Consider the following 12,823-nt stretch of genomic DNA (forward strand, 5'->3'; position numbering starts at 1 on the left):
CATTCTGAAAAGAAGGAAGAGTTGACAACCAAAATAGCCCAAACTTAAAGAGAGAGAGAAGAGTTTCAAGTGAGTAGTGAAAGAAAGAGGGAAAAAAACAACATGTAGTGATAAGCAACACACAGCTATCCACACATCAACAAATACATAAGGAGTTATAATCAATTTCATAAAGTAACAGAGATGCTTAAATGATACAATTTCTTTCAAAATTTTAGCTATAAGGAGATAACGTTGGAGATAAAGTTAATCCCATCAACCTCAGCAAATTTCAGGCTTCTTACTCTCCTCTTCTCTCTTACCAGCTCCTTTGTCTACAAAATACATTTCCCAAATGGCGTAAAAACAAACTAGAACTGTTAAGCCGTCGAAACCAGCGTTGGCAATCTCCAACAGTTACACATGACTTTTTGAATTGCCTCAAAGTCTTAGGGCATAAGGAGATATAATTACATTATTAAAATGCATATCAGTTTTCTCCCGCTGCTTACCACTTCAAAGTTCAAGTTTCCAAGTCTGTTTTCATGATGGAGAACTAAAATGAATTCTGCTTATGAACAGCAAGACAAAGTTTCAGGCAATCACCCTGTTTTGGTGTGCTTCAGAAAAGACACCAAAAAATGAAGCATTCAGGGTAGCAGTCAGAACTGAGAGCACCAGGAAACCAAATGTATGCTTGGCACATTGAACCATTTATGTTCTAAACTGGCGACACAGACAAAGGTATGAGCAAACAGACTATAGGAAACTAAATCACAGAATCATAGAATGGACCAGGTGGGAAGAGACCTCCAAGATCATCCAGTCCAACCTAGCACCCAGCCCTAGCCAGTCAACTAAACCATGGCACTAAGTGCCTCATCCAGGCTTTGCTTGAACACCTCCAGGGACGGTGACTCCACCATCTCCCTGGGCAGCCCATTCCAATGCCAATCACTCTCTCTGCCAACAACTTCCTCCTAACATCCAGCTTATACTTCCCTCAGCACAACTTGAGACTGTGTCCCCTTGTTCTATGGTGGTTGCCTGGGAGAAGAGACCAATCCCCACCTGGCTACATGTATGCTTGGCACATTGAACCATTTATGATCTAAACTGGTGACACAGATGAGGGCCTGAGCAAATAGACTACATGCACCTACATGAGAGAATTTATTCCTTTTTTTTGGAAAATGTTACTTGTAAATGTTCCTAATCTGCAGTAGCAGCCCTAAATCATCACCTCTGCCCATTCGCTCATGGTTTGTAAGCTTACTTGGAATTCTTTACTTCCTTACTGAACAGAAGTTTAAACAGAGATGGAGGTCACTCTTATGTGGCATGGAGAAAGGATCTGAGCACACATTCCTCACTTTGCATGAGCTCGAGTGATGCAAACATTTCATTCTCCAATGATACAACACAGGGGTGTGTAAGTGTTCCAATTCACCAAATGGAGTCTGTCTCCAACCTTCATGTCACACTGCAATTTGGCTCAAGCTTATAGTGCCTGATGTGCTGGGTTGATGCAAAGGAGACAAGATGTGACACTGCTTTGGACAAGCAAAACAACAGAAGGTGGAAGTTAACCTCCCACAAATGAACCCAAGCCTGCACATTACATCATTTACATGGATGAGTCTAGTAACCAATAAATGCTTGCCATTTGTCTTTAATCATCTTCTCCAAGACTCAGATTCAATGCATAGCACTTAAAAATATCCTTAAACTTGAGTGTGTGCATTAATCCTGCTCATTAAATGCCTAAATGTTATACTTATCAGGGATGTTTCCTGGAAGAGGCTAGAAATGTTTGGCTGACTTTCTGCTGATTAGAGAAAGAGGATGCAGAAAAAAAATACCTTGTGCTTTTCCCTCCCTGTGCCTTGGAAGCACAGCAACTGCTCAAATGGATTGAATTCAGGACACAGGTGAACTGCCACTCTTGGAAACACATTGCTAGCAACTTTGGTACATTTTCCAACATTCTTCTTACTATTCACCCGTAAGGAAAAAGTACTAAGGTGCAGTATCAAACCTTCTGTCTGGATCATACACTCAAAAGAGCATGATTTCAGAGCCACAACTTTGGGCTTTTTTCAATGCTCACTACTGCTGATAGCAAACATTCAAAAGCACAGTGCAGATCTCAAGATTATTGTAGGCTTTAAATACTACCTTTGTTTATTTTAAACAAAAATAGGCACTTTTGTGCTGTGTCTCTCAGTTCTCTCTGGCACTGATGAGAATTACAAGCTTGTCTTAAAAGAAAATCTGATAGGTCTCAGATGGTTTTATGATTTTAGAAGCTAGAGCTAAAGGAAAAATGCAGTCAGCTTGGTTAAAAGTCAGTCAAAAGCATAGCCATATTGGTACAATAACATAACATAAGAGGATACAACATCCCTAAGAAGTTGACACAGGAACTGTCCTTTGTCAGGCTCCCAATTACTGCACTACAGAGTACCTCAAAGAGCAGTTTCACTATAACCTTTTCCCTTTGTAGCTTGTTGCCTTAGATTATTTCACATGGATGTAATTCAGTGTTTCAAGTACAAAACTCATTTGGACTGCAGACTGGGGAGTACCTGACTAACATCTGGCTAAAGTAACTTCTCTTAACACTTGTCTAAATTAAATCAAACCTTCTTACATTGTTGTTTTAACCTTTTCGGAGTCAACAGCCTGGATGTGAGTGGGCACCACCACGAAAAGGAAGCTGAAATTCACACGCTTCTACACAGTCACACTCATTCCCAACACTGCTACGTTTTTCTGCTGCACCTATATCTCAAGTATGAAACAAACAATGCTGATGCAAAGTGATTGCACTGCTGTGTCTTACAGCTGACTCCCAAATAGTGATCCTCAACTTGCCACTGAAGTGAGAGCCACTGCTCCCAACAGGGGTACCACCACTCATTCAACTGCTAGGGATGGTGCACAAGAAAACAAAACAAAACAAGCAACAAATAAAGACAAAGAAGTCTGGTTTATGTAACTGTATTAATCAGGCCCATTTCCTAACACGCTAGGATAAACATCCCATCATTTTGGTATTAAATACTCTGATCCAAACAGAACCAATGTTTTTTTCTGTGTCATTCACCAAATACCTAACTGCTCATTCTCAATACCAGAAATGGTGCTTAGTTAAAGCTTCATAGAATCAAGCAGGTTGGAAGAGACCTCCAAGATCATCCAGTCCAACCTAGCACCCAGCCCTGTCCAGTCAACCAGACCGTGGCACTAAGTGCCTCATCCAGCCTTTTCTTCAATACCTCCAGGGACGGTGACTCCACCACCTCCCTGGGCAGCCCATTTCAATGCCAATCACTCTCTCTGCCAACAACTTCCTCCTAACACCCAGCCTAGACCACCCCCAGCACAACTTGAGACTGTGTCCCCTTATTCTGTTGCTGGTTGCCTGGGAGAAGAGATCAACTCCCACCTGGCTACAACCTCCCTTCAGGTAGTCATAGACAGCAATGAGGTCCCCCCTGAGCCTCCTCTTCTCCAGGCTCTGCACACCCCCAGCTCCCTCAGCCTCTCCTCACAGGTCTGTGCTCCAGGCCCCTCACCAGCTTTGTCGCCCTTCTCTGGACACCTTCCAGCACCTCAACATCTCTCTTGAATTGAGGAGCCCAGAACTGGACACAGCACTCAAGGTGTGGCCTGACCAGTGCTGAGTACAGGGGCAGAATAACCTCCCTTGTCCTACTGGCCACACTGTTCCTGATGCAGGCCAGGATGCCATTGGCTCTCCTGGCCACCTGTGCACACTGTTGGCTAAGGCAAATACTCTAAAAAATTATATGTCAAGGGACAAGATGGTGTTTACTCAGTTGAAAATGAGACACAATGTACATGTTTATCATTGATTGTGTTCCAAGGGACAATTAAATGGGTTTGGTTTTGACTGAATTATTATTTTGGACTCTCTTTTCATAACATTTGAGAAGTATGTTTTGATGAACAAAGTAGGTGTATAAGCACCTACTGGGAACTCCTCAATTACATGAACTGAAATAAAAGGCAATATCACAAAGAAAGACTTTATAGGTTAATCTTCTCTTGGCATGTATAAAGTAAAAAAAAGTGCTGCAGAGTAAGCTAATATGTTTTCCTAAGTAATTAGATTCTTTTACAGGGTTTATTTGAGCCCTTGCTCATACCTGGTTTTCCTTGAATTTCTCAAAAGGTATGGTTGAATGAGAATACTTCAAATAATAAATGGAAAGAAAGAGCAGAGAGCATGGGTAAGAGATTTGAAAAGGAAAGTGGACACAAAATAAACAGGCGAGAAGTCAAGACAAAAGAAGTTCAACTTCCACCTTTCCATAGCATTGTCTGACCTTCCAGTTTCTGAAGAGGCCTACAGGAAGGCTGGGGAGGGACTATTTACAAGATCTTGTAATGACAGGACAAGGAGTAATGGGTTTAAACTGACAGAAGGGAGATTGAAACTGGATGTTAAGAAGAAATTCTTTACAGTCAGGGTGGTGAGACACTGGCACAGGTTGCCCAGGGAGGTTGTGGCTGTTCCCTCCCTGGAAGTGTTCAAGGCCAGGTTGGATGAGGCCTTGAGTGACCTGGGCCAGGCAAGGTGTCCCTGCCTACGGTGGGGGGTTGGAACTGGCTGATCTTTGAGGTCCCTTCCAACCTAAACCATTCTATGATTCTATAAATATAACCACTGTTCTGGAACACACAAGCGCCTGCCTTAGCATCTCTATTATTCCAGTCTCATCTTTCAAAGTTCTTAATTCAGATAGTCCTCTCCATGCATTATGTCACCAAAAGTGGACTCTAAAAGCAATTTCTCTTCTAGTCTCTGTCTTTATCCCTACTGTGAGACTGCCACTTAAACTAGAAATCTTTTTTCATCTTCTTTTTCATTCCAGTCCTGTACTTGTGCCTGGATTTAATTTTTTCTCCTCCTTGCCCTTCAGAATAGCCATCCTTTAGCTCTAGACTAAATTCTCACTAATCCTTTACTTGTTTGTTCTGATTATTCCCATAATATCCCCTCTTCAAAACCACTCTTGCATTTTTGGTTGTATTTGTATACTTTTGGTTAACCTCAACCTATACACTATGCACACCCTTCAGCTTATATTTGTTTGTTTTCAGGTAAGAGTTTCTACCTTTTCTTTCTTTTGTGCATGATTTCAACTGGGAAATGAGGAGTGACTTCCAGAAACACAGAATTATAGAATGGTTTGGGTTGGAAGGAACATTAAAGATCAGCTAGTGGCAGGGTCACCTCCTACTGGATCAGGCTGCTCAAGGCCCCATCCAACTTAGCTCTGAACACTTTTAGGGTTGGAGCCTCCACAACTTCCTTGGGCAACCTGTTCCAGTTGATCACAACCCTCATATCCCTAATATCTAATCTAAATCTATATCCTTTCAGTCACAGGATCATAGCATGTCAGGGGATGGAAGGGCCTCAAAGAGATCATCAAATCCAAACCCCCTGCCACAGCAGGACCATACAATCTAGCTCAGGTCACAGAGGAACACATCCAGACAGGCCTTGAAAGTCTCCAGAGAAGGAGACTCCACGACCTCTCTGGGCAGCCTGTGCTAGTGCTCTGTGACCCTCACAGTCAAGAAGTTCCCCCTTGTGTTGAGGTGGAACCTCCTGTGCTGTAGCTTCCATCCATTGCTCCTTTTCCCATCCCAGGGAGCAAGTCAGCAGAGCCTGTCCCCCCCACCTCCTGACCCCCAGCCCTCAGATATTTATAGACATTTATTAAATCCCCTCTCAGTCTTCTCCTCTCTAGACTAAAAAGCCCCAGGACCCACAGCCTCTCCTCCTCAGGCAGTGCTACAGTCCCCTCATCATTCTTCTAGTCTTCCGCTGGACCTTCCCCAGCAGATCCCTGTCCCTGTTAAACTAGGGAGCCCAAAACTGAATGCAGTGCTCACAATGAGGTCTCACCAGAGCAGAGTAGAGGGTGAGGAGAACCTCCCTGGAGCTAAAGCCATTATCCCTTGTCCTGTCACTACATGCCTTTATCGGTAGTCCCTCTCCACTGTTTTGTAGGTCTTCTTCAAATACTGGAAAGCTGCAGCTTCCAGGTCTCCCTGGAGCTTTCTCTTCTGCAGGCTGAACAACCCCAATTCTCTCACACTGTCTTCTGAGACAGCACCTCTAGACCTGTTCTAACAGTTCCAAGTCCTTGTGTTGGGGCCCCAGAGCTGGGCACAGTATTCCAGGAGGGTTCTTAAAAGGCTGGAGCAGAATAGAATCATCTCTCTTGATTGGCTGGTTATGCTTCTTTTAATATGGCTCAGGATTTGGTTGGCTTTCTGGGACTCTTGAGCAAATTACTGGCTCATGTTTGCCTTCTCATGAACCAGCACTTCCAAGTCCTTCTACCCAGGACTGCTCTCTATCCATTCTCTGCCCAGTCTGTATTTTAACTTGGACATGGCTTTGCTGTCTTCATAAGGTTGGCTTGGTCCACCTCTCAAGCCTGTCCATGTCTCTCTGGATGGCATCTAGAGGCCAAGTACAATTCTCACTGCTATCTGCAGAACATGAACTTGTTTTTCTTTTCCTTTCAAACAAGTCCTAACAGCTGGGGGACCCAATACGCAGTTCAGCACAACCTCATCACTGAGATACTATGAGATAGAAAACATATCATGCAATCTGTCTTCCAGTTTAAAATCTGAGATGTGCATCCATGCTACAGGCTTGAGAACAGACCTTTTCACTACTGGTTTTTGTCTCACAGTTCAATCCTTATAACACTGACAACCAGAGAATTCAGGAAAGGCATCAAAACATGGACTCCCCAAGTAAAATTCACAACAGATAAATACTATCAGCTTATTCCAAGTACCATTTTTTCCTTATGCTTTCATACATTTGGCTGTGCCATAAATACTTCCTGATCCTCACTAATTCCCTAAGCTAAGTACTTTGTGTGGATACACCTTTTTTCTCTGAGTTTCAGAAAGTTGCATTTGATTTTGATTTCTCCAGAGGCTGCTGATAACATTGAGGAAGCTAATATGTGTATTAAATATAGGTACATTTAGATTAAAAATAGTTACATAAAGGAATATGTTTAGCCACTAAACTTGTTGCAAAACAGAAGTCAAAGAGATAACCTTTATTGCACAAGAAGTCAGAGCAATAGATTGCCCTGGTATGCTCTGTAAGGTGATATTTTCTTCATATAAAGCATGCATGGAATTCTTTTCTAACTAGCACAAAACTCTGATTACCTAACTCTATTTAAACAGGATGCTCAAACAGTTTGTTTAAAATTACCTAAAACTACAGCAGCTGTCCCACCTCTCAGAACTTGAATAAACATTTCCTGCTTCTGAAGGAAATTGCACAGGCTTACTTGTACACACAACTGTATGCATACGTTCAACACTGCACTTCAGCCACAACAACCCCAAGCAGTGCTACAGGCTGGGGAAAGAGTGGCTGGAGAGCAGCCAGGAGGAAAGGGACCTGGGGGTACTGGTGGATAGTAGCTGAAGATGAGCCAGCAGTGTGCCCAGGTGGCCAAGACAGCCAATAGCATCCTGGCCTGTATCAGGAACACTGTGGCCAGTAGGACCAGGGAGGTTACTCTTCCCCTGCACTCAGCACTGGTCAGGCCACACCTTGAGTGCTGTGTCCAGTTCTGGGCCCCTCATTTCTAAAACCTTTACCAAGTTGCTTCATTTGGCTGTATAGAGACATGCTGCAAAACAGTTTTACCAACCACATCATGGGATTTGTGTGGGTGAGTTGTATATAAGTTTGGGGGAAAGTTCTTCTTGTATATATCGATAAATTATTCAACAACTTTAACATTGGCCTCATTATATCTCGCCCCAAAACCAGACTCAAACCCCTCCTTAGCAAGTCTCTACCTGGATAGGATCTCCCTTAGGTTGATCAATATGTCATTAATAACTGGTGTTCCCATCAGAGTGTTCCTTCGGTGTGCAAACCTGCCAAGATCAGGCTCCAGAGTACTGGGGCCTGCCCTCTTTGGTATCTTTCTCAATGATCTGGGTGATGTGATGTGGTGGTTTGGGCTGCGTGCACTTAAGAAGACCACAGAAGACTGAGGGAACTGCATCTTAGTTTGGAGAGGAGGAGACTGAGGGATGACCTCACTGATGTTTATAAATATATAAAGGGTGAGTGCCAAGAGGATGGAGCCAGGCTCTTGTCAGTGATGCCCAATGACAGGAGAGGGGACAGTGGGTGGAACAGGCTGCTCAGGGTGGTGGTGGAGTCTCCCTCTCTGGGGTATACTCACGACTGGACTGGATGCATTCCTCTGTGATCCCCTGCGATCTGACAGGGGAGTCGGACTAGATGATCTTTCAAGGTCCCTTCCAACCCCTAACATTCTGTGATTTTGTGATTCTGTGATTTCTTTATACTTCTTCCTTACTTTCATAAGCAGCTGAATCATTTTGCAGTAAGGAGGGAAGAAAAAGAGGGCATTTGCTAGCTGCACACACTATTTTATATCCAGTAATTTTAAACAGGTCACAGCACAATAAAATATTCTCTGGCCTTGGTTCAGGGCTTGGTTTTCTGACATCTGTTCATTAGACCAGGCCACTGACTCCTATAGGACATATTGTGAGATTAAGTGGTAAAAAATTGGCTCATTTATACTTCCAGAAACTTTGCAGTGGGAGAGAACAGAGAATCCTGTGCTCCATTCAAAAGAGGGAGATGAATGAAGTCTTTGGCAACATCAAGATATTCACTACCAGAGGAACAGCTCTTTTCTATTATGTGAAGTGTTTCAGTAATGTTCCCACGTACTTAAAGCCAAAGTGCAGCCAGGAACAACAGTTGGTTCTAGCTTGACAAAACATTAAGCAATTTCTACTGCACTGTGATCCTCCAGATGGAAAATTTATATGAGATACTGTCATTTTAGTTCACAAACTATGACCTGGATGCCAGAAAAAAAAACTTAAAAGTCTACAGTTTACTTGAACATGATGTTCTGAATAGTAAAAAATAGCTGCATTTGTACTAACAAAATCTTGCTAAGGGTTTAAAGTTCCTTGAAATGAGACATTAGCATGAGTAACTGCATCTCCACTCACATGAAAGAAAAACAGCATGGTATTATTTTGCAGTCTTTACCAAAGGGACTTTCTTTTTGGGAACCTGGCTGAGCCAGAACAAAACAATTATGACAGCAAAACTTGCTGCTGCTTTAAAGTAAATTAAGAAATGTTTCCGTTCAGAAGTATCTAATTGCAGTTTTTTCTCCTCAGGACTCCTTTTTTTTACAGGTCTTACATTCATCCAACTATAACAGTGACAGTCACATTAATATCCTGATGCTCTTCTCAAATTCAAGCTCAGCTCTTCAGATTGTACATATATATATTGTACAGACAGATTGGACATGTATGTACATACAGATTGTACATAGATTGAGGTTGACCTCAAATGTATGCTGTTATTAGTCATAATAAAATGCCACAACAAGACCCAGCAACAGACCAACTTGCCACTGGTACTGTATTTACTAACACAGACTGAAAGCAGGAACTTGGTGCATGCCAAGAAGAGGTAGGACTAGGATATACCAGGAGAAACAGCAAGACAACGAGTCAAAGCAACAGTAGAAGCACTTAGAGGGCATCTGCTCCCTACACTGAGTGCTGGAGCTGCTGCTGGAGCCTCAGGGTCAACTTCATTTTGCTAAGCTCCAGGGATTGCATGTTATATCTCACTTTTCAGAGGTACCCAGCCTATTTCTCTTTGAGCAAGCTTCATTACATTGACTGCAGCAAAGAAAGAAGAGATGCTCACCTACACTTTGGAAAGTGAATTCCTCACACAGAGAGGACAACACAAAATTGCCATTGAATCTAAGAGACTAAAAGACCCATTGCTAATGTCATGCCTGGTGCAAGGCTAAACACCAAATTGTGTCCTCTCTCCATCTCCTCTTACACTACTCTGCCTTTCTTACTCCTAGGCTGCCCTAAGTCCCAGCTAACCTAAAGGCTTCATTAGATGGTGCCAATATGTATTTCTGAAGATTTTCAGGTCTTTCCCTGAAATGTTTCTTACAAAACCAACAATATAATAATTCTCTCTTCATGGGGAGATGGAGGTCAGTACAAAGAGCAGTTTATGGGCTGAGCTTCCGCCCCGGGTAAATGTTCTGAGCAAATCCCTGTGCAGCTTCCGTTGCTAAGCAGAAACTAGATAACCTGCTTTGCTAGAGAACAGTTGCCAGAGAGATACTTAACCTTCACATGCTCTCTCTTGTACACATCATGGAACCACCCACGAATTCAGTGTTTCATGCTTAGATTTGCTAAGGGGACACAGTCTCAAGTTGTGCCAGGGGAAGTCTAGGCTGGATGTTAGGAGGAAGTTGTTGGCAGAGAGAGTGATTGGCATTGGAATGGGCTGCCCAGGGAGGTGGTGGAGTAACTGTCCCTGGAGGTATTGAAGAAAAGCCTGGATGAGGCCCTTAGTGCTATGGTCTAGTTGACTGGCTAGGGCTGAGTGCTAGGTTGGACTGGATGAGCTTGGAGGTCTCTTCCAACCTGGTTGATTCTATAATTCTATGAGAGGTGCCACAACTACTGATACAGGAAAATGAGGACTAGCAGACTACTTCTGCTGAACTGAGCATTATCATCCACTGTAGCCTCAAATTTTGCATTTAATCTTCTCTGCACTTACAACATTGCCAGTGAGAGACAGAGTCAGAGTTCTGAGGGTACTTAGAGGCACCATTATTCCTACCCAGCCTCCCCTAGGAAGGGACAACCCCTCAACACAGCCTTTGGGATTTCAGTCCAGCCCAGGGCTACAGATGTGCACCTCTGGCCCTGACTCCCAAGTGAGTCTTGGACCTGATTCTTCTTCTCACCATCTCAGGGGTTGTTAATGGACACCCTTACCAGTACTCAGCTCTACCTGTCACCTCTGGACCCCATGGATTTGCACCAGCCACTGAGGTTGATCCATGCCAGGTCATGTGCTCAGTCTGGTCCTTACCTGCTGACAGCACATATCTATTTCCAAAGGTATGAACAGATTTGAACCAACAGTCATTAAATTTATCACCCCAAGGGAAGGCAACTCATGTATGGTACAATGTGATTCCCAGGAATTTTGGGTACAGGAAGATTTTCTGTCTGAAGGGTTGTCAGTTGCATGTTTTAATCACTAGCCAAGCTGCTTCTGGGCAAAGAAGTGGATTGAGAGATTTCTTGGCTTAGTGTGGAGATGGCAAGTGTGTGACAGTTCACAGCTGAGAACTTTGCTCTGGATTGCACAAGGCTGAACTCTCTCTAAGACTCAGTAAAATGTTAGGTTTTAAAACCGGACCAGCAAGTTTCCTCTGAAGATGAGCACCGACACACATCAAGTGAGGGCAGGAGGACATTACCAACAAAGACTGACCCCTGACTTGGGCAAAGCTTTTGTGAGGTTGGATTTGCACCTGCAGCTTGCAGCAGCATACCTATGGAGGCTTCACTGGGCATCCACTGGGCATCTTCAGTGCATACTGAAGCATGGCTAACTTAAAACATTAGTCCTGCATTTACATGCTTGTGCGTGGAAATAACTGCACATTGTTAATATGTGTTTATTTTATTGATGAGGTCTCTAAATTGAGTCAAGTTTGTCTGCTAGGTGCTTAATGAATTTCTGTCTTCCCGTGGAGGGAAACTGCAAACAGACTTCAATTTATCTACTCTGCCTAAAGTCTTTTTAAATTATCTAGAAATGTGCTTCTTTCGTTTGTTCTTTAGCTGGTTAAAGGTTAAAAAAACTTTAAAGAACACAGCATTTATTGCAACATCAAAGATGATTACAGAATAGTCTGGCAGTTTATTTCTCTGTAGAATGCCCATAAAGAAAGAAAGATGTGTGCATCAGGAATTCACAGAATGTGTTGCACTACCAGATAAACTGGAAAAGGAATGTGCATGCACATGAGTACAGCACAGTCACAGAATCACAGAGTCAACCCGGTTGGGAAAGACCTTCGAGTCCAGGCCAGCTCCTCTTTTGAGGGTAACTGGACTAGCTTAAGTGGTATCACTTCTTTGTACATCTAGAAGGAGGGATGTTTCTGAAAAATCCTTAAAGAGATGACAGAACAGATTCAGGCCAGAAAAGTTTCATTCCAGGTTCAACAGAAAATTAACATACTTCAAAGCACAACAGAGAGAAATTACAAAGTGGATTTTGTTTACACTAGATTCTTGGTATGTTTACTGCCACAAAATTTTCAGCCATCTGGTGCCATTACAAACAGATAATGCTATCAAACAGATGGCATGAACTCAACTCAGACCTGGCCATGAAGCTTGCAAGCATTGCTTGCAACAATTTTACTAGGTCTTTGAGTTAAAATGTCCCAAGAGCTACTTTTTATTTATTCATCTTAAAGAAATGAAGGGCTAATGTAAACTCACATCAGTGCTCATCTGCAGTAACATATGTGCAGCACTCCTAGAGTGGAAAGTCATAGAATCATAGAATCAACCAGGTTGGAAGAGACCTTCATGATCATCCAGCCCAACCTATCACCTAGTCCTATCCACTTCTCTTTTATCCAGAGTAAGGGTCTTAAGGCAAATGATAGGAACTGGGACATTACAATGTAGGACAGTGATGCAAATGGTGTAAATGGTCCAGTTTAAATCTTGTACTACCACTACCCACTGTGCTGTGCCATATGCAACACCACTGTAGCTGTGGGGCAGATTGTATCAGCCACTTCATATAGCAATTAGAAACACAGACTGTATCAGCTACTTCAAAAAGGGATTAGAAACATAGACTATCAGCTACTTCAAATAGGGATTA

At 42.9% G+C, this 12,823-nt stretch overlaps 1 protein-coding gene across 3 annotated transcripts in view; it reads right to left on the reverse strand.

The window, feature by feature from the left end:
* The window catches only part of PRKCE (protein kinase C epsilon), a 308,568-nt gene that overhangs the window by 58,191 nt on the left and 237,554 nt on the right, over positions 1 to 12,823 (reverse strand). The window lies entirely within an intron of this gene.

Source organism: Pogoniulus pusillus, chromosome 18, assembly GCF_015220805.1.
Source record: "Pogoniulus pusillus isolate bPogPus1 chromosome 18, bPogPus1.pri, whole genome shotgun sequence".
NCBI classification, from domain to species: Eukaryota; Metazoa; Chordata; class Aves; order Piciformes; family Lybiidae; genus Pogoniulus; species Pogoniulus pusillus.